Raw genomic sequence first — 21,699 nt, forward strand, 5'->3', positions numbered from 1 at the left:
GGTTTAAGCCACACACTGGGTGTCATGCAGAAATCTTCAGGTTAGTTCACAAGCTACTTCTGGATTCTCCTCAGACACTGACTAGCTTATAACTCCTTAGTTTATTTCTTCTTAGCACACCACTGCAGCTCTCCAGCCTGCGGGCCTTGCTGTGGTGGGGACATCCAGGCTATCTGCAGCTGCAGCTATGGGAAAGCCCAGCCCTCTCACAGGATATGTGCCCCAGTAAATAAGGGGCAGGAAAACTCATCCCTGAAGGAAGCAAATACCACCTGATCTCCCCCCAGGGCCAGCTGGGAGAAAGTCAGTAATGAGCTCTCTAAATGTTTCTGCTCACAAGGCTGTAAGGAAAAGAGGAGCCAGACATTTTTCTCAGCAGTCACTAATACACTGAGCCAAACAGCAAGTCCTCCCAGCCAGCTTCTGAGACATATGTAAAGCAGTCTCCATAGGTAAGTCTTGGCCCAGGTGATGACATGCACACCAGCTCTGGGGACAGGGCACTGGTGACAAGGCTGCAGCTGATCAGGAGGGGACATGCTGGCCATGCTCCATCCCCATCAGCAGCCATCCTTCCCCACACCACAGCCCTCAGACTTTTGCAGAATAAACTCTTCCAGCACAGGCAAGGGCACCCCAGCACACATATCAATTAATTTTGAGTAACCCCCTAAAGCAAGAAGCATGTGATGTGCCTTCCCAGCAAGAAATCAGTCACGTTTGAGCCCTGCATGCCTCTTTCAGATTTGTTTCTGCTGACACTGCCAGCCGGCCCTCAACTGCTCACAGGGACCTCCTTCTCAGCCCCTGTTCCCACTAGAGCAGCAGCCACCCAGGCTCTGCACTCAGGCTGGGAGTCCCTGTCCTCTCTGGAGATGCAGCAGTTCCACCTGGTCCCTCCTCCTTAAAACAGACCTGTAACTCCCAGCTCCCCACCACGCTGCTCACTGAGCGATGGCACCGCTCCCAGTGCATCCTGAGGGCAGTCCCTGGGGACAGGGATTTGCACAAGTGGCATCTCTGCTTTCCCTGGGCACTCTCCTCCAACCTACTTGTGCTTTCCCAGGGAAAAAAAATGTGCTGCAGTGAGGCAGCTGAAAAGTAACAGAATGAATACAGGGTGGGAAGGGGATGGGGGGAGTAAAACTGTGTCTTTAACCTTTTTCTTGACTTGTATTTGGCTTTGAGAGCTCCACTATGCAACTTTAATAGAGATTCCCTGCAGTGGGGTTACATGGATCTGCAAGCACCTGCAGTGTCAGCAGACTTGGAGAGGAGGATGGAGCATGCCTTCTTGGAGACTTTTCCACAGAAAAGTTTCCAGGGCTCTGACATCCCCACTGAGATGACAGGGCACCAATCTTCAAACGCTCTTCTGAACTCCCTATATGGAGCTGAGTTTATTTACTTTAAGGACATTCATCCCCTACAGCCAACAGGGAGCACAAGGGCTCGAGCTGCTTTGGGCAAGAAAAAGGTCTGCTTGCCATGACCTTGCATCCCCTGAAATTGTTGGAAAGCTTTCTGAGACAGCTTGGAGTAGTGCACTGGATCAGGCAGCTAATTATAAAACTTGACTGACTTTGCAAGCATACCTGACTCCCATGGAGACTGACAGCAGGGCTCACAGGATTTGTGCTGCATACAAACATCAGCTGGTTTTCAAATGATCATTAATATCATTTCCCCAAAATCTGTAGCATGCTGAACCCCCTGCTGTGCAAACATGATCAGGCCATCAGGTTCAAAGTTTCAAATTATTCCCACCTTCCCAGGGAAGCATCTTAAAAATCCCTTTAAATGCTAACATTTCTTTTTCCACTTTCCTCTCTCAAAAATATTGTTTAGTGAATCTGTAAAACCTCTAAAATCAGGTTGTCATCTTTGGACATGGGCCACATTTGGAATTTCTCATCTAGAAAGGCAAATGTTTCACTACATGCTGGCCACCTAAATCCAGGAAACTATGTAATGAAAACTATTTTACAATCTTATCTATGGTTGCTGCCTCCTATATACTTTATAGTAGACATTTTTATATTACAAGGGGGATGTAAAATATATCCACCTAGATAGTAGTCAGTCAGTCATAAAAGGACCAGCACAGCATAAGTCCCCAGTAGATTTTAGCTTCTGCCTGTTCCAGAGAATAATAGCTGGCTGTCTGGCTCTGCAAGAAATGGATTACACATGCACACACACAGAACACAGACACCTGTTCAAAATGAGTGGTTTGATTCTCTAAGAAAATGTGGGCATTCCCTTAGGCTATTTTTTTCCCTCTACTTGCATAGGCAGTACTGAGCAGAATATGTGGTATTGGAAACTATTACATTCTGAATGGCTGATGTAATTGCATTTGAATCTTACCACGACCTCTCCATATCCCCAAACCCAAGGCAAATTTAACCAAATGGACTGCTATTCCATTCACCTGCAAAGATGCTTCCCAGATGAATTTTCAAGTCCTTTAAAGTGAGCATAATTTCCTGATTCCCTCGTTGCCCCCCAGTTCAGACTCATCACAGCACTTTCATTACTGCCCAGCCAAACAGCAGATAGTGTTTGCAAATGTTGTTGATGGTATTGCAGCACCCTGTATGAAGAAGAGTCAAATGCAATATGCCAGAACCGACCCCAGCCTGACAAATAATACCAGCTAACTGTAGCAAAACTGACAAGTCATTTAAGCGCAAAGCACTTTCAAAAATGTCTTATTTAGGCACACAGTGCAGTGGCTCAGAAGTAGCAATCAGCAGTAGGATACTTACCAGCTCAGACCCTGGCAGGTGAGCTGGGAGGACTTGACTGAGGAGCCTGCACAAGCAGCACAGAGCACTGCTGCTCAGAAATGGAGCAGCTGCCTTGGAAAGGGAAGAGATGGAGGCCAGCTGGAGATGGAAGCATGCCCTACCTGGCCTGGGCCCACAGTCCCTGGAGGCAGTGAAGCTGGAGCAGGGAGAACAGGCACTTCATCAATAATGGTGATACAGAGGCTGAACTGCCATGGCATGAAAATAAGGGCTCCCCACAGCCACTCAGAAATCCAGGATGGATGTACAGGCACCTGTGCCCAAAGCATGTGTGCAGCCACTCCTGAGTGCCATGGTGTCAACAGCCTTCTGGGAACTGGGGCCAGGTAAGACCACCTGTGAGCTCTCAGGGTGCCCTGAACAACCAAGCAGAAGAGGATATGCCTGGGTAAACCCAGACACATGGAGTACTTGATTAAGTCTAGCCCCTAGAACTCTTTCCTTCTTTATAATGCATAGAGTGCCTCAAAGAACAGGCTGCTGCATTTCCTTTAAATGCAGTCCTTATCTGCACTATTTATTTGAAAGACCCTCTTGATGAATGAAGAACAAGAATGATAGCAACCGTAACAGTGACCTCTGCTTGAGGGAAAGAAATCATTTTGATTAAATGGGTTAAAACTGTTTTGCAGCAATGTTAACCTCTGTCTTTTAGGTATGCCATAGAAACAGCTGGAAGAAAAGATATGCTTATTAATGATCAAAACTTTCCAGGCTTTCAATTAATGAATGAAAGAAAATGCTAGCTAGTCACATCTCTGTCCTCTGAAAAATTCCAAAGAGGGGAGAAATGATAGGACATTTCCAATATTTTTTGGATAAAGAAATTGAGCACAAGAAAACTAAAAATCTTTCAAGTGACTTTGAATATGCCTGATGAAACAAAAGCAAGTACAAGTAAAGCTTGAAGGATTTCTGTGTATGCACCTTACATTTTCTATTTTGCTTCTGGAGTTGCCTCAAAGAGTTTTTCTGGGTTTTTTGCGAAGATCAGAAATACAAATAAAGAAAGAAATTAGCAAGAAATCTAACAAATGTTGTCACCAGTCTTTTCAAAACCAGATCACAAACTGCATCACTGGATTACCACTTTCATTGCAAATGCTTCGTTCCAGGAGCTCACACCTTTCCATTATTCAAATGAGAGCTAAGTTTCTAGAAGAGGACGGATGTCCAATGCACATTTTGTTTTCTTCACACACTTTTTTTCCAGAAGCTGCTCTGATACAGCAGATACAGACCCAGAGTTACAAGGGCAGAGATGTGCCTCCATTCCTCCTCTCCGCCTTGCAAGGTCTCCGAGACACTCAGCATGGGGACACTGGACTCTGCTTTGCACAGAGCCCCTCCTTCAGGACCCTTAGGTACCACCACAGCCCATGAGCAGAGCAGTCGCTGTCATCCCTTGGATTACTCAGGACAAGACCTTTTACCCTTCAGGATGTAAATTACCAGCTGTCAAGTGGCCTCAATGGCACTCGGCTCTGCGTGAAGAAGCACTATAGAAATGTTAATCAATTCTAATCAATACCAGACCTGTGTCTGAAATGAGCTGCTGGCAGCAAAATGGCAGCAGCAGAGCTGAGGTTCTCCAGCAAACACTTAGAGTACAAAGGGAAAACCACTGGCCCCGAAATATCCCTCCCATTTAAAAGCAGGCTGGCAGGAGTGACACTGAGGAGCTCTGGCACAGCAGGTATGAACCTGAACCAGCTGGCAAAAGGCATGGGTTTTGATTTCCAATGCCATCCACACAATTATTTCCATTAAACAGGATCCCATGTCAAGTCTTTCACCCTGTGCTCCTGTGCTGTCCCTGTACTGCTGGGACCCTCAGCAATGGCCCCAGGGCAGCATCTCCCATGGCAACCCATTCCAAACCCACGGAAAACAGACCATGTGGTACCCAGGTGGACTTGAACCCCTGAAAACACTAATGGCTGCTTCATTTCAAGGAGGGGAGAAGACAGGCTGAGCAGAAAGGTTCATTATTCAGTGGAGGAAATGTGACATGGCCCAAACTGAATAACAAAAGTACATAGCCAATAAGATACATGTTTTAAAGATAAGCTATTGCTAGCAGAACAAGTCCAGACAGAAATCAGTCAGGGAAGGAAGACAGAGCAACCAGACACTTGCAATATGCTCCACACAGTACACTGATGGACAATAAACCTGTCTGAACCAATACAACAAATTGGATGTGGCTTCCTGCATCTTTCATGGGCCACCAGCTGCCATCTGTATGTTTCCATATTCATCTATCATTATCTCATACTTATTATAATTGTCACAAGCTTCATGAGAACACCCCTCACAGTGATCCCAGTCTGTCTTCCACATTAAAATCAATGTCAAAATCAGAGTCCCAATGGACTGAGTCTTTGTTATTTTTAATTCTGGGGACAGAATCCTTTTTTTTGACACACAAGTTAAGAAGCAAATGAATTTGATATTAAAATGTTCAAGGAATAATATTTTACTGTAGTATTTAGGAGAATAAAATATTTTTAATAGCACCAAAATATTTCTTGATCTTGTCTTTTACTTGTATTTTTGGTATAATAATTACCTTTTTCTAACCTCCCCAAAATTATAAACAAAACTATATTCTTTTATTTTGAACCTCCAGGGGTATCCTGGTCCAGTTTCAAAATATTTTTGAATGTTCTATAAAATTAAAAATTCATCCAAACTTCAGAGTTGTGAGTTTGACCCATCAGCATTTTCTGAGGGGAAAAAAAGAAAAAAAATAAACAAAACCCCACACCAGAAACATGTTGGTCAGCTCCTGAAAATATGTGCTTTTAAGGAGTCCCAGATGGCCTGGCAGGAGGCATGAAATATTAAATGCTTTTAAAAGAAAATAAACCTAATTATCTTTCTATGCATTCATATCAAAAGATCCTCAATTTTTTGTCTTTCTTTCTTCAAAAACAGAGATACATAGATAGAAAAATTTGGATCACTTACAATTTAGCACTGAAATTTCAGTTCATAGCCCTGTAATACAGTAGGATGCTCTAAAATTGGAAATCTTTAACAAGTCAGTATTAGCTGTGAAGTGTTACTAATTCTGAATTCCTGGTGGTTTGGCACTTTAAATTAAGTACCAGATGAGATCAGATGAGAAGTGAGTTTTTTTCATTGTTTGCTCATTCTTGTGTATTTATGAAAGTAATTTTCTAAAAGATCCTGGGCAAAACACTGTAGAAATTGAACACACAAAATATTACAGTAAAATACAAAGAGGCACAGTATTGTGTCTTTGGATAAATAGCTCTCTTATTAATTGTGCATCCCAAACAGAAATGAATGCAAATCAATTTTCTTCTGTAAGATATAATTTCATTCATTCCAGGGACCTGAACCACAGAAATAATCATCAATATTTTACCCTGACACTCAGACATCCATTACAGGATCCACACACTCTTCTTCCAAGCAAGGAGCTCAGTTTTCCTGAATCAATTAATCTCTGTTTACTTACGTGTTTCCCCATCCATAACAGTACTGATTTAGTAAATCCCTTCTAAAACTAAATTTCAACATTAAACATAGAACTCCGACATGTGAGCCAGCAGAATTCATCAGTGTCATATGGATATTCCCCACCTACAGGAAACAGGAATTTATTCAGCTCAGGTTTATTGCTGGAAGTGTTCCCCTAGCACACAGGCTGCTTAACTCTGCTGAAGTATGTGGTGTGCACTTTATATTTCAATAATACAAGGTACTCCTAAAACCAAAGAGTTCCATTTCCTGGCTCTAGCTGGTCCTACACACCTCACACAGATCAGTGAGGCCCGTCACTTTCTGAACAGAACATTTGCAGCAAAAACCTCAAGACATGCTGATTTGAAAACAATCTTTCCACCTTTGTGTATAAAACACACCTAACTATTAAGAAGAGGTCTAACACGGACATCAATCTACTTTCGTTGCCCTTATCCCAGGACAAAGGTGGGCATAGCCCAAAATAAGGACTCTGCATTCTGCTGACCTGAAGTAGGAGGTGAGGACTCAGCTGATTTGCTGCAATAAGTGCAGCTCACTAATTTTCCCTGAACACAAAGGAGATGGGCAAGACCAATTTTGGGGGGCAAAAAATCCCCACAGAGCAACAACAAATTGCTGAATGTTATGTCAGTGTTTTTCCTACAGAACTTTGCTCCAGGAGGCACGAGATTAAATAAGAGTGAAAGCTTTCACTTAAATGAATAAGTTTCTACCCTCCATGTCTGCAGAGGAAACCTCCCAAGAGCTCAGAAGACCTCTTGTTTCAGCATGTCACCATCCTGAAAAATAATTGTGATTATCACAGCCTAGCTTAAAAAATTAGATTTTACAAATTTTTAACACAACACTTTGCATCAGGGTTGGATTCACTCCCTCTTTGGGTGACTCTTAATCATATTTTTGATTTCTTCATCATGAGTGCTAGACACTTGGCTTCCATCTTCAGTGAAAGTTGTGACATTGGTGTCTGTAACTGTAGGGGACCACACCAAATCTGCAGGACTTGCAGAAAATTGCAAGATCTACTGGAGTTACCCCTGCCCTGGTGGAAAAAAGGTAAAGTGTCATAGCCATTCACTCCCACAAGTAAGCTTTCAGCTGCCTTTTCTCATTTATTTATTTTGAGAAAGCAGATTAGGTCAAAATTTGTAAAGGTCAAAAAATTGTAGACTGCTTCTTTAGCTCATACAATACCAAAATCTGAAAGGAAATGCTAAATTCTCACTACCCCTAGAACCAGGTTTCCATTTAGTTAGAATTTTTTTATCCTTTTCAAATATACACACCGCAGCTTGATTAAATACTACCCAGTCACAAATCCCAACTTCACACTAAAATGCCTCATCAGCAACTCTTCAGAAAGTCAAATACATTGAGCCACTCCAATTACCTCTAATAAAATTCTCATACTTTAATTTGGAACAAAATTTCAAGTTTTCCACTCTGGCAAAAGAATCTGAAATATTGCAGAACTTAAACAAAGTCCCTGTAATTCTTGGAGAAAGAGGTTTTAGAGCAGTTCTCTTGGTTTGGAAGCCCATGATATGACCTGAAATAGCAAGTACAGACATCCAAGTGCTAAGTGGAATTACCACCAGTGTTCAAGAGGGTTATGATCCAACAAGTCCTGACCAACCCAGGTGTGGGCAACAGCACATCCTGCAACACTTGTGTTTCTACTAAAGATTTTCTTGACTGCTCATAATCTTTCCTCTAGAGCACCGAGAATTGGGGTTCTTCATGCATATACCTGCCTCCTGTAGTGGGGACACACAGTTCTGTGTCTAAAGGACTGGCAGCTCTTTAAGTCCTTTGGGCCTCAGTTAAGTCCTAAGGGCTTGATTCGCTATATTTGTTCAGATCCTAACATCCTGACCATGCTCAGGGCAAGCTTTAGGAATTGCTACCGTTTATGGATTTCTTATGTGAGCTATGCCAGCCCTTGAGTCAAGCCCTGAGATTAAACTTCTGTTTTCCAAACTAAGCTCTTAAATTTAGTTACAGCAGCTCTAAAAACCTTAGGCCCTCTATGGAAAGGCATGTGTACCTTGATCTTCTCATGGGATCTGCTCTGCAGTCAGTATGCCATAAAGCACATGGAGAAAAAGAGCCCTGCATGCAGCCCCTTCTCAAACCATCATTGTGGGTCTCATTATCCCATCCAAGTCACTGCCAAAGATCTCAGTGTTCCTCCTTGATTCCCTGTGGGGTGAGACTTTCCAAGAGTGCCCCCAGAAAGTCAAACCTACACCCCATACATACCTCACAGCCACTAAGGAGTCTCCACAGGCACAGAACCCAAAACCCAGCCCTGCTCTGGTTGGGGAAATAAGGACATGGGAACAACCAGCTGCACACTCTGGAAAGCCAACTCTTCAGCCAGTTTTTGCCAGTGCTGCTCTATTTACTGACTCCCTCACTCTGAAACAGGAATTCCCTAAGAGGAAAGTACTGGAGCAGCCTGGGCAGGTCTGAACACTGCAGCAGCCTCTTCTTTCTATGGTGGTAAAGGGTACAGTCCCCATAACATGCAACTTTTTCTTTTGCTTTATCATAGGAGAGGTTTTACTGTCTTATCTCTCTTATATAAGCCACCACTCTTCAGCACAAGCAGACATAAAAAAACCCATGATGAGGCATTTCTAATTCCTCCCCTTACATGCGCCACTCTGAGTACAGTAGACTGCTACTGAAAATCCTCCCAGCAAACAATGCAGGATCAAAGAGAAGAGCAGAATTCTGTGTGACTTATTACTAAAAAATGAATGGTGGGGCTAAACAACAGCTTAGGAAATTATGTAAGGAGTAAGTATACATTCAAAACAACCCCTTCTAAGGAGTAAGTATGCATTCAAAACAACCCCTTCTAAGCAAATCCCAGAACACTCCATACAACAGTTCTTAAATGGAATATAATAACTGCTATGCTGTTCAATTGTCTTGATATAAGCTCACCAAAAAAAATAAGATAAACCTTACCAATCTTCTCAACCCAACACCATCATAGAAAATAAATCTTAAAATGGCCATAATTTTAAACCATATACCACAAAGAGCCAAAACAAACCAAAAATAAACAAAAAAAACAAACCCCCCAAAATCCACAAAAATTAGAACAACTCATTATGGAAGATACAAGATGTTTTTTGCTGTAGGTCTACAAGCCAATTGCTGAAAATTAAGACTAAACTACTCATCAATGAAGAATACATGGAAGAACGAAACCCAGCCTGCCCTTTGTTCATACCACACAAACACAGTGCTCCTCTCTGGAAGTGATGCGTATCAGTGCAAGCAGGACTACAGACCTCCTTCAACAGTGTCCTCATAAAACAGACTTTTTTGGCAGCTGGGTGGGCTACAAGAAGAAAAGTGAGCAGGTCTTTCTTCAAGCAGCAGTGGTAGTAAGAGGTTGTTGGTGCAGCCAGCAGCCACCATCACTGATCCCACCCAGCTCAGATGCCTGACAGAGCCAAGATGCAGAGTGCACATGTGTCCTGTGCAGGCAGAAAACATTTCCTTGGTGATTAGCAGCAGAGTCTCCTACCTGGGGAGGCATTAATAAACTGCACTCATCATGAAAAATTAAACATAAATGATTGAAACAGCAGCATTTGCTCTCAAGTGTCAGGCTTTGGCACTATAACAGGAGATGACAGACTCAATTTCAAATAGTGATTGCAAGAGACGATGAAGGCAAACTAGTCAGAAACCCCAGCTTAGCATGCAGAGTATTACACTGGTGACAAGTCAAGGATTTTGTTCTCAGATCTGTTTGTGAGAAGCAGTTTTGTACATTCAGCAAAGGAATCAGAAGGGAATAGCAATTACAGAGAGCTGCTGCAGCTGAGCATTTTACACCATCACACCAGTGCAGCTCATTTCCCAGCAGGCTGTTCCTATTGGGAAAACCTGATATCTGCTTGACATTACTGTTCTTCCCACAGCAGTTCAAGCAGTAGGATGTTTCTGAGCAAAACTGTAATGATTCAATAGAGAAATGTTTCACCCTTAGAGGGACAAGACATTACCTCACCAGAGCCAGCAGCTTTAGTGGATTTATTGCATGTTATCCCACAGCGGTTATTTTTCCTCCCAGTTTTAATTTTGCAGCACATAGTGGTTCCTTGCTACAAGAACAATTTGCATAACCAAGCAGAGACTCATTTCGAAGCACACTTACAACAGCATCCAAATGCCATGCTGTATACAGGGCTGGGAATGGCACATCAGGTTTCAGTATTGTTATTAAACCTTAATACTTCCTGAGGGCTATGCAGTCTTAATTGTATCTCGTGCCTTTGCCACAGCACTGCACATAGTGTCATTTCAGTACAAATCAGATGAAAACCCATGCAGATTTATCTGATTAATTCCCCTATCAAAGTTTTTGAAACCTGTTTTCTCTGGAAACCTCTGAGGAGAAGATAAGGTGCAATACACAGAAGTGAAAGACTAAAAACACATTGCTGTAGTTTTGTATTGGTACAAAAAGTGAAACACCAGGGGAGAAGAAAGCGTAAAGTGCTTGCTGTTCTCCCAAAGACATGAAACAATGTTTTTTGGCAATTAACACTTAAATTTCAGTTTGTTTCCTCACAGTCCCTCAAAATGCACTGCCTTTTTTTTTTTTTTCCTTTGTTATTCTTTGATTTCTCTATGGAAATATGGTGGAGCACCACTGCATGCTAGCTGTGTAGATAGTGTTTTAAAAAATCATTTTAGGAAAACACACTGTGCCATATTTATTCAATCTTACAGTAGAAAGCAGGTTACTGATGCTGCTTTACTACGTCAGCCTGTAACTCCAAGTTCTGTATTTAGAAGTACAAAGCAAGAATTTGTAGAGGGTATTGCATCACTCACTTAAAGACACTGTATGTGCATAATTTGAAACAGATCTTCTGGACTTCCTTGGATTTTTTGTAGCTCTTTGTTTATGTTTGCAGTCTGCCCTGTGGTCTGCATCCTTTTTTATATACACAGCTTCTTTGATGGTCTTCTATGAGAGGTTTTCCTTGTGCTTCTTTCTCTTATTTAATTATTCAGTGTCTGAATTAATAAACAGCTTAGAAAATTAAAATGTCACAGCTTAGTGCAGAATGCATCCATTACTAAAGTAGGATGCAGGACTGCAGGACAGTTAAAGGTACATTACACCCAGTGGCAATAGAGATTATCTTCCTCCAGCTGGAATACAAAGCAAAAATATCCCATTGGCAGCAATGAGAGCCAGTGGGCTTAAAAGATTCTCATGATCTTACAAATTAAGACAACCTACTTTTCATGAACAGTGACAGAACTTGTAGTCTAAGCATCATTTAAGAGCTATAAAGTGCGCAAATGCTCAAAGGGATTAAATTTAGTTTAAAAAAACAATTTGCAGATCTCATGAAAAATGTTATAACAGTTTGATCCAAATGTGTGCAATCAAAACCACAAAAATTTGCTAACCTCTCCCCTTCTCTCAACTTATCCTATAATGAAATACCCTGGGGAAGGAAACAGGCCATAGGATATAACTTTTAGGGTTTTTTAAATTCTTTGAAGTACTTGGTCTGGGCATAAGCAGAGAGGTTGATAGGTGCTTTGGAGATTGAAGGATAATTTGGGCTTAGCTTTATCAGCTGGATTTGAGGAAATAGCTGAGATTTGACTGAATAAAGATATGCTTATGCACTGGCTTCTACCATAATTTCTGCCTACGTGGAAGAATGCAATAATAATGCTTACAGAAGCATCCACGGGGCTCTGAAAACATCTAGCACAATCCAACAAAGCCTGATACACCATTTGTAGAAGCAGAGAGAAGCAAAAGAAGGTAAAAATTGTCCCCATGGCTCCTCACAGCCTCACCAGTCTGGATGCAGCGATGTCCCTGTTTCCTTCTTGCACTCCTCAAACCTCTTTTCACTGCAATTGCTTTCAGCCATTCATCAGAGAAACAGGCTGGGGGAGATTTTCAAAAGAAGTGCCCCAGTCTCTGCTTGGGGCCATGGACCTGCTGCAGGGAGGCAAATCCCAGACAGTGTGGGACTAAAACTACATTTTCTTGCCAGGGACATCTGAAGCAACACACATTAACTGTAAATGTTAGAAAACCGCTTTTTCTGAGGAATCAATGGCAAATTATGTTTTATATTAACATGAAGAACCACATTTCAGCAAAAGAGGTATTTCTTAATGACTGTAATCCTCTCCAGCTGAATTCCTGTCAACTACATCCAGTCTACTTCTGCTAGCAGAAATCAAAGTTTCCTTCTTGAAACAGGCCAGCATTTTAGGCCCAACTGAAAAAAATTTTTCTCTTCTCAACTACTTACTATGTTTAACCCCCTGAAACACTTATCTTCTAGTGTCTCCAAATAAGCCCTCATTTTTAGCTGTTCACAGGCAGACAGTCAAGTGCTGTAGGCTTTATACAAACACAAAGTAAGAAATGGACATCACCTCAAAAAGTTAAAGTAGGATGAGTTGAAAAAAAGTGTGGGGAAAATCAAAAGTCATGTGGAAGAAACACCCCAGCAAAAAGCTTTGTCAGTGGACAAAAGAGAGAAGCAGTGATGACCTCCTGATACTTAGTTTAGTGCTCTGTTATTAGAAACTCTTTAAGGACTCCATCCTTCTACTACAAAAAACAAGCACCTTATGTGGTTGAGGAGAGTGTGCGTTCACTTTAAGAAGTCTGAAATTTCAAACATAATGATGCTCTACAATGTAATTCCCCAGGGCATCCATGAAAACCTGTGCTCTCTGTGGCTGGGAAAGGGTTCACAGAAAGATATACATTAGGATGTGCAAAAGCATTTTCTGAGACAACAAAACACACATCATGTTTTAACTGAGAAAACACAGAAGCAAAGTTAAAGAGGAAATTATTGTAATCTATCCTGTGGCAGACAAATTAAATACAGAAATGTTAATCCTTGAAGGCATATAGATGCTTGATTAGGCAAAGTGTATTGATTGGCAAAAAATTTATTCCAAGATCAAAACCTGCATTGATTGCTGTCCCTCTGCTTACCCAGTTTAACCACCGTGGCCTAAGAGACTCGTGTTTATGGAGGGTGGCTCTGAGAACAGGCAGTTCCCTTTTCCTTTCCTGCTCTTTCCACCCCATTTAACAGGACTCCATGGTGGTGCCCTTCCATCCCCACATACTGTGGCTCCCCACCCATTTTGCTTATGCTTAATTCCATTCCTATCTCCATTTTCCACCAGCAGGAGCTAAAACTGAACACTGGGATGGAAGCTGGATGTAGAACAGGGAGAGCCTCTGCAGTACATGTGGCAGCTCACTGTGGTGACAGACCAGCCACTGCCCTTCACTGAGCCTTCAGTGCCAGCAGAGTTTCAGGGGCACTTGTGCCACAAGAAAAACAAGGTTTTTGGCTGCTGTCTTCCCAAGGGGCCTTGAATGAACAGTGCCATGAGCTAGTGTCATGCTCAGTCTGGAACAGTCCTTAGTAAATCCTTATCCAGCATCAAGAGATACCACATTACAAGATGACAACTTGAACCTCTTCTCCTTCCTAGCACTATTGTTTATGTATTTTCAGATCATTTCCACAGATTGCTTGTTTATCTTTACAGATAGAAAATATAGTATTTCTAGTTCCCCAGCTAAAAACTTCTCTTTGTTCTCAGCAGAGCTTGCAATGCCTCCCAGTCTAGTACTACCTTCAAATTCAATTGAATTTTGTATTCACAAGCCAGACTTAATGGGAAATACATTCTGTATATAAATTCCTGTGGGAACCCAACGGACAATACATCCCAATTTAAAGTATGACCATCTATCATTACCTTTGATGCCACTTTAGGTATGTCTGATGTTACTTGGGCCTCAGAAAATTTATTTGGTGTGGTAGGTAAGAGTAGGAGGTGATGGTAGAAGGTGCTCCTACCAATGAGTTGGAACTATCTGGTCTTTAGGGTTCCTTCCAACACAAAGCAATTTATGTTTTGACAAACCATATCAATACAAGGTCAAAATTAATAAGTCACCTTTAAAAGTCACTTCTATATTCTGTGATTTTCCTTTATTGAACCACATGTACATTCCTAATGAGTCCATTACCTCCATGATAACTTATGATTTTTCTCTTAAGAGAGTTTAACTATTACTTTACTACAGCCAGGATTTAATAATATCTAATGACATAACCCAGAATAATTCTGGTTTTCTCTTAAGAGAGTTTAACTATTACTTTACTACAGCCAGGATTTAATACTATCCAATGACATAAGCCAGAATAATTCTGGTTTATAATTTAAATCATTGCAATATTGCCCTTCTCAAATAGAAGATAACTCCCAAATTCTCATGACTGCTAAACAAATTTGCAATGATGCACTAAAGGTGTAGGTAATTCCCTATTTCATAGATCCTGTCCCTCATACCTGCAGGGCATCTCTAAATGCCTCTTGCTCTCTCACAAGTGTAGCTGTTTGTTTAGTGCTTCATTTATCACCTCTCCATGCACATTTATCAGCTTTCCATGCACCTTATTGAGGGCTTTTTCCAGCATAGATGAACAAGGAAGTGTGAGAGAGAGAAATCAGATACAACAAAAGGTTGAAATGCAAAATATTTTGAAGTCTCACTGCATTCTTTTCTGGGCTACTCAGAATAAATGTGAAGGACCTACATACTGTGCATACACATGAACTTATCAATTGGGTTAGAAAGGTTACATCTACAGTGGCTCAGCTCCAGTTCAAAAGCAGTTCAAACAGAGCCCTTACAAAAAGAATCTCAGCCCTGCCTATTCACGTTAAAACAGAGCAATTATTCTTTATGATTTGCTGTTCCACAGTTCATGATTCTCATCTCTCTTGGTATTCACTTCAGTGCTGGACCCAGTGTTTGTCATTCAAGTAAGGAAGGATCTTTGCAGATATGAAATGCAATGCAAATACCAAGCTTCACAATTTATTTTTTTTTACAAGCATTTCCATTTAAATTTGACTGCTCAGTTAATGAGTGGTTTAACGCCAAAATTATAGCAACTCTGAAAATAGCCTATAAAGTTTTATTCTGTCTGTTAAGATTAGTCTCATAATTTTTCTACTGGCCTTCAGTGTTGCACCAAAATAAAACAGATCTGGTGTTGCCACTAGAGTTACCACAAACACATAAACAGCCATACAAAGCCTAAGCACTCAGCAATATAAATCAGGATGCATAATTACACAGCAGCTGCTCACTGGCAGGAAGGAACCCTGTGAGCAAAATTTGGCCTGGTGATTTCGAATAGGATTCAGATACCTACACTTCTCAAATTGCTAAGACTTAGTTTAATGTTAAAGCATAATGTTTGCTAGATCCAAATCATTGTAACTCTGTACAATTTATTTTGTCTAGGATGTGGAATCATAAAAAATAATGCTCAAATGTCAATTCCCTTGTATTTCAAACCTGCTTTTGTTGTTGCCTCCACACTTAGGATCATAAACAAAAGGGATGTAGATCCCCAGAAGATGCCTTGGGAATGCAGATACTTCTCGGATATATATATGTCCAGCATATAGGGGTGTCAAAGGTTTTGGCACTGCCCAAAAACTCCTGAATCACTTTTCTGAATTTAAGTGCTTGCTTCCCCCTTGAATGCCCAACATGCACCTCCAGCTCTTCTGGTATCTAGCACTGGATTCTGAGGCTTAGTACTGCAAGAGGCCAGAAGCCTGAAAATGAGAAAAAAATTAGCACCCCGCTCTAACTAAGGTTTTTTAGCCCTTTGTAGGATTTAGCCCTAGCTTTCCTAAAGCTCACTCATCAAAAGTAGTTTTTGAAAATGAGTCATGTTGAAAATGAGTCTGTTTGAAAATCTTAGACATCACTAAGGTCAGGGAGACTTCTGCTCTTAGGAAGCTAAAAGCTTTAGAAGGAAACCACAGGAGCACAGGGAAAAAGCGCTTTAAATACCCAGCCCTGTTTTCAGTTACCAGCACAAGCACCCTTTTGGGGAGAACAAATAACTTCCTTTGCCAGGGCTGTTCCAAACAGCCCACAGCCGTATTCTAGATCCTAAAAAGAGCAGGAAAAAAGCTTGTTGATTTATACATCTATATATGTTCAACACATGCACCAACAACCTGCCACCCCACTGAGCAGGGAGGATGGGGGAAGGGAGCTGATCTCAATGTCAGAACCTGGGATCCATCAGATCCCAGGATACAGACACATGGATAAGCAGGGTAGCACACTCTTCCAGATAATGACAATAATCTTTTTAATGTATTAAAAATTCAGCCAGAAAGGTGGTAAAGGAGATTTTGGGAAGGGGGTGGGGGGAAGGAAAGATCAAAATAATAGTTTCAAAGCACTGTACTTATTTTAGACATTCTTACAGCATGTTTCCATAGGAACTGGAACGCAAAGGAGCACACTGCAGCAGCGTTCACAAATGTTGAAATGTTGTGTGGTTTGGTGGCTTGTAAAGGATCGGTTAAGGGCACCATGACCACTCACAGTCCCAGGCACCTGCTGCCTTTGCTGCACAACAGGATATTAGCCATGATGTTTTGCAAAATCTAGGAAAAGAACCTTTTTTGCCAATTTGTTTTTTCCTGTCATTGTGCAGGCATGGCTGTGTAGCCATGTGTGCAGCCTCATTCCTGGGCACTCCCCACCCAGATCCACCTCATGTGGGGCATGAAGACAGAGGTGTTTAACCCAGGTTGTCTGGTTGCTGTGGAGCTGGTGTGTCCTAAGGAGTAGCAGGTGGGTCTGGTTTTTGTATCCAGCTTCAGTACCCAGCTGCTGAGTGACCTTGTGCAAGTCACCTCAAGTCAGATCTGCTCCATCTGTTGGCTGTGTGAAATGCATCTCACTCAGCTCTGCAGGTGAGCCCTTCTCTGGCCAGCTGGACAGCTTCTATCCTGCCTGAGACACCCACACCATGGCCAGGTCTCTTGTCACATCCATACACTACGCCCTTTGCCCACATTGCCCACATTCTCAATGTGCCACATGGCAATTCAGAACTGCCCGCTACAAAGTGAGGTCTGTGTTGCAGCTCACCAGAGCAGCATTCAACTGCATGAAGTGGGTGTTGCATGTCTTGGAGCAAGGCATGTGCACAGGGGTGCTTTTGGAAACCTTGCTGGTGAGAGAGCACTGGAGGATATTTAGGATGTGGGGCGCCAGACCTGGTGTAGCATCACCCTTAATGCCTCCTGTGTCAGCCCCTGCCATAAGCTGTCCTCCTCAAAATTAAAACAGATTCTTTCTCAGACAAAATTAATCAGCTGTCTCCAAAAAGCAGCATTAGAAGCAAAGAAACTCAGGCAACAAGATAAAATCCAGGCAACAAGAACATGGGACTGAGCAGGAGAATAAAGCTATCTAACTGCATTTCTCAAAGAAAACAAAGATGCTCCAGAGTGTGATGAACTGTGCACCTCACCCTGTGGTGGTGAGCCTAAATGACCAGTTTAACTTTAGGTGGTAAAAATGAGACAAAATTGCTCCCACCTCCTGTGCTGTCATTCCTCAATGCACACAACAGTTCAGTGGCAGCAATCCCATTTGTAAAGGATTTTCCCACCAACTTGTGACAAGGGCTGTGCAAGCACTGGTTACTTTTACTTAAGAATTGAGAAAAAAGTAGAACTTTGTTACTTATGAATTTGAAAACCTCCTAATATTAATATATACTGAGACCCGCCAGACTCATACAAGTAAAGGTGGATAAATTTTAACAATCAGGGTCAAACACATTCTTCTTTGGACTTGCCAGGTTTAATGTCACATGCCAGTAAGAAACTAAGCCAAATGCCTCTGTCCAGAAGTATCATCCAAACTATAGCCAGCAGAATCACACAAAATCACAGAAGGTGGAAGGGACCCACAAGGGTCATCGAGTCCAACTCTTAGCCCTTCACAGGACACTTCAGCCCAAATGCTCCATCAGTTGTAACTACCTACAAATATATTTATGCTGTTGTGGAAGTGCAAAAACTATTTTTAAAGCTTCATTTTGTAAATTAATTCAGTGGTTGCCTACATCACAGAGGTATTTTATAAACACCATTACAAAAACATATAAATTTAGATATTTAGATGCTCCACATACTGCAATGCTTCTTTCTCACCAAAACAACTTCCACTGTACATATTGCCATGGGAATTCATGTTTAATTACAGATTTAACAAAGAAATATAGATGTAGGATGTCTGAACCCACATCTCATTTCAAATGTAACAATGACAGTTTCAGTCAGTGTAAGGATAGAAGTATCTGGGAAGCCCTGACAGCCTCACAGTGAAATTCTCTGTTTAAAATCTGATTACTTAAAAGAAGAAAATTCTGAATATTCAATCTTTTCACACCTATCCAACAAAGCAACTTTGGGAAGGTGCATTGAAACTTTCACTACGTCTGCACCTTGTATTTTAGGCATACGAAACAGTATGTTACAAATAAAGATATGTATGCTTTTTTGCCTGTGAAATCACTGATGTAGCAGAAGACATGCTTTAATGTCAGTTTCCAAATCTGAGTGAAATTTAATTACTTAAACCAGTGCTGTAACAAAGACACTAAAGCAGGATGTAAATTTTACACACCTGCATGTATTTGCACAACTCCAAATGAAAGCACTGAAACTCCCAGCAACTCCACAACTCCACAAGCCACAGTGAGATGGACTAAACACAGAGAGCAGTCTGCTTCACACCCCAAACTAAACAAAACAACACATACAGCTGCAGTGGGTATATAGATAGTGTAGAGATATTAGGATTTCTGATACTGCTATTTTTACCTTAGATAACTCAGTCTATAATAAAGAATAGTGTCCTGCACTGGACAAGCTGGCTGCTGTGAACTCACCCAAGCATTCAGCTTTCTGTTCTGGGTCCCCTTGTGGGCAAGTCAGATCCAGATCTTCTCTCTTGCATCCAAACTTGGTTTGTTTTTACCCGAGACCACATCTCACTCCGAGAAACCATCACTCTCAAAAAGAGCAGAGTGAGCCCAGCACGGGTCTGCCTGCAGGACTTCTCTAGGGGCTAAGAACAAGTAGAGATCTGCCAATCTGGCCACCCACTCCAGAAAGCATTTCTCCAGCTTAGCTTTCCCACCGTAAATTCTTGATGCAGAGAAACAATTAAGAATAAAAAGCAATCCAGTCGTTTATCTCCAAGGCTGGAGAGAAGGAAAGAGGCTGCCACAGCAGTGCCTGTTTTGAATGCTTGGCAGGTACACAAGCACAAGGGGGATGATGCTATAGATAAGCATAGACAGAAATAGCTAGAAGGATGAGCTGGCTCAGGGTAGCAGTGGTGAAAGGCAGCAATCTCCCTTCTCCTGTGATTGTACAAAAACTAGCAGCTGACCCACAGACTCACCGAGAGTGTTGGCAGGAGAGGGTCCCTCCGGGCTCTGAGCCTCACACTGGAAATATCCTCCTCTCACAGATCCCCTTCCCCATCTTGGATACATGCTTTGAAGGCTGCATCTTCTCAGCCTGCTTCTGACTCAGAGCACAAAACCTGCTCGCTGCCTGTCGGGGGTTTTGGTGCTGTTCCCAGAATCCTGCCAGGAAGCTGCAGCTCACAGATCCCCCTGCGCCAGCAGGAAAATCCAGTAACTGTGGCTCAGAAAATAATGCCAAAGCACAAAACTGAAGTATCTGGGCAGCCACCTCATCTCTCCCCCATGAGCAGCCTCACACAGCTCTCCCTACTGCTGGTACCAACCCACAAAGAGACAGAGATGTCACCTGGCACTTATGCAATTATGCTGCAAAAATACAAAACAGTTAAATGCGAGAGTTTTACACAGCTGCCACCATTTAATCACCGTTTTTCCCTGCTCCTTTTCTGTATGGCAACAAATTCTAATTTTCTTCTAAAACTGGAGAACAGTCTCACCTGAATGTGCCTGCACTGGGGAAGAAGAAGGATTAAAAATCCTGCTTTTTAAAGCTGCTTGAGCAGGAAAAGATTACTCAGTGCCTACTTTACCCTGTGCAGTATCAATATCCAGGATCCTTGTCTGTCAGTATGATGGGACACCAGAGAAACTACACAGCTTAGAAAGGGTTGAGATGGGCAAGGACACTGAGCTCAGCTAGAGGTGGCAGTCTGGGAAGGGAGACAGTCCTCCTCAATCTGAGAAAACTGAGAAGGAGGGAAGTAAAAGAAAGGTGAGAGTGACAGGCATTACCACTGTGGTTTCACTGGTGGGGAGCAAGGGTGATTGAGGGCATGGCAAGGTGTGCATCAGAGAAGAGATAAACTACAGAAAACTAGGACTGGGTTACAGACAAGTGAAACTATGCAATACAGCAGAATTCATGAGTGGGGCAAGCAGCCAGGAATGTGAGAACACAACAGAAGGAGGGAACAGGCATGGGAAGAAAGCGATGTCATGAGAAATGGAAGGAGAAGAATGATCTGAGAAACAAATGAAAAACTCAGTGCTTAGAAAGAAAATGAGGAAACATAAATCACAAACTAACACCAACCTAATTTTACATAATTTTGTTAATCTGTTGAACCTGAAAACATCACATTCTGACACATGTTCCGATTCCCTTTTTACCACTGGGGGTTACATTACTTCAGCCACTGAACCATGCTCCTGTGTCCAGGAGGGAATGTCCTGAGGGACTTCCTCACCTCCTTTAGAGCAAGGGGACACAGGACCCCTCTAGCCCAGTGTTGGTGGCAGGGCAGACAGGAGCCATGCCATCACAGAGCTCTTCACCCCCCACGCCACCACTCCATCAGCCTAGTGGAGGGGCACGTACAGATGTGGGATCAAAGGCTGCTATTATGGGACAGCTGCTGCCTCGCTCACCAGCTGCCAGCACTGCCAGCTCAGGCTGCTTGAGGAAACCTCACAGGCTACAGCTATCCCATTCAATTAGTCATTCCCAAGTAGCTTCCCGGGAATAAGGTCACCTTCCAAGATACGACTGAAATGGGTGACTGCATGCAGCTGCCTGATGGGGACATGCCCTGACCCTACAACTCCTGAAAATAGGCCTGGGAACCCACTGGGAGAAAACTGCCTGGCAGGGCTCTAATTCAGGCCAGGAACTGCTCCAGCAGCTTCCCAATGTCAGCAGACAGGCTCTCCTTGGGGCCTGGCAGTGCCCTTTGCTAATAGAGACAAACCTGTAGCTTAACATAATACTGCAGTTGGTCAGAGAAAACCTATTATTTTTTCATCCCCCTTCATTTGTCTTGACTACCATGGAAAATCAGAAAAAAACAGTATGTTTGACATGGTAGGAAAACTCAAGAACCTTAAATAAATGGCTTTTGAGATAGGGCTGATAAAGAAAAACCTTAGGTTCAGAAAGATAAAACCTACAAGTGACAGCAGAGATACAAACGGAAGCTTAAATT

General features: G+C 42.3%; 1 protein-coding gene across 4 annotated transcripts in view; it reads right to left on the reverse strand.

The window, feature by feature from the left end:
* The window catches only part of MTUS2 (microtubule associated scaffold protein 2), a 263,855-nt gene that overhangs the window by 214,738 nt on the left and 27,418 nt on the right, over positions 1 to 21,699 (reverse strand). For 2 of the 4 annotated variants that reach the window (XM_071433977.1, XM_071433980.1), the window contains exon 1: positions 19,690 to 20,031. The exons of 1 other annotated variant lie outside the window; for it this stretch is intronic. The gene's annotated coding sequence lies outside the window, so the exon portion shown is untranslated. Of the gene's footprint in view, positions 1 to 19,171; positions 19,584 to 19,689; positions 20,032 to 21,699 lie in introns of those variants that run through there. One more of the 4 variants, XM_071433979.1, reaches the window with a different exon arrangement.

The sequence above is a fragment of the Agelaius tricolor genome, unplaced genomic scaffold (assembly GCF_023055355.1).
Source record: "Agelaius tricolor isolate 1412-34295 unplaced genomic scaffold, bAgeTri1.0.p SCAF_9, whole genome shotgun sequence".
Lineage (NCBI taxonomy): Eukaryota > Metazoa > Chordata > Aves > Passeriformes > Icteridae > Agelaius > Agelaius tricolor.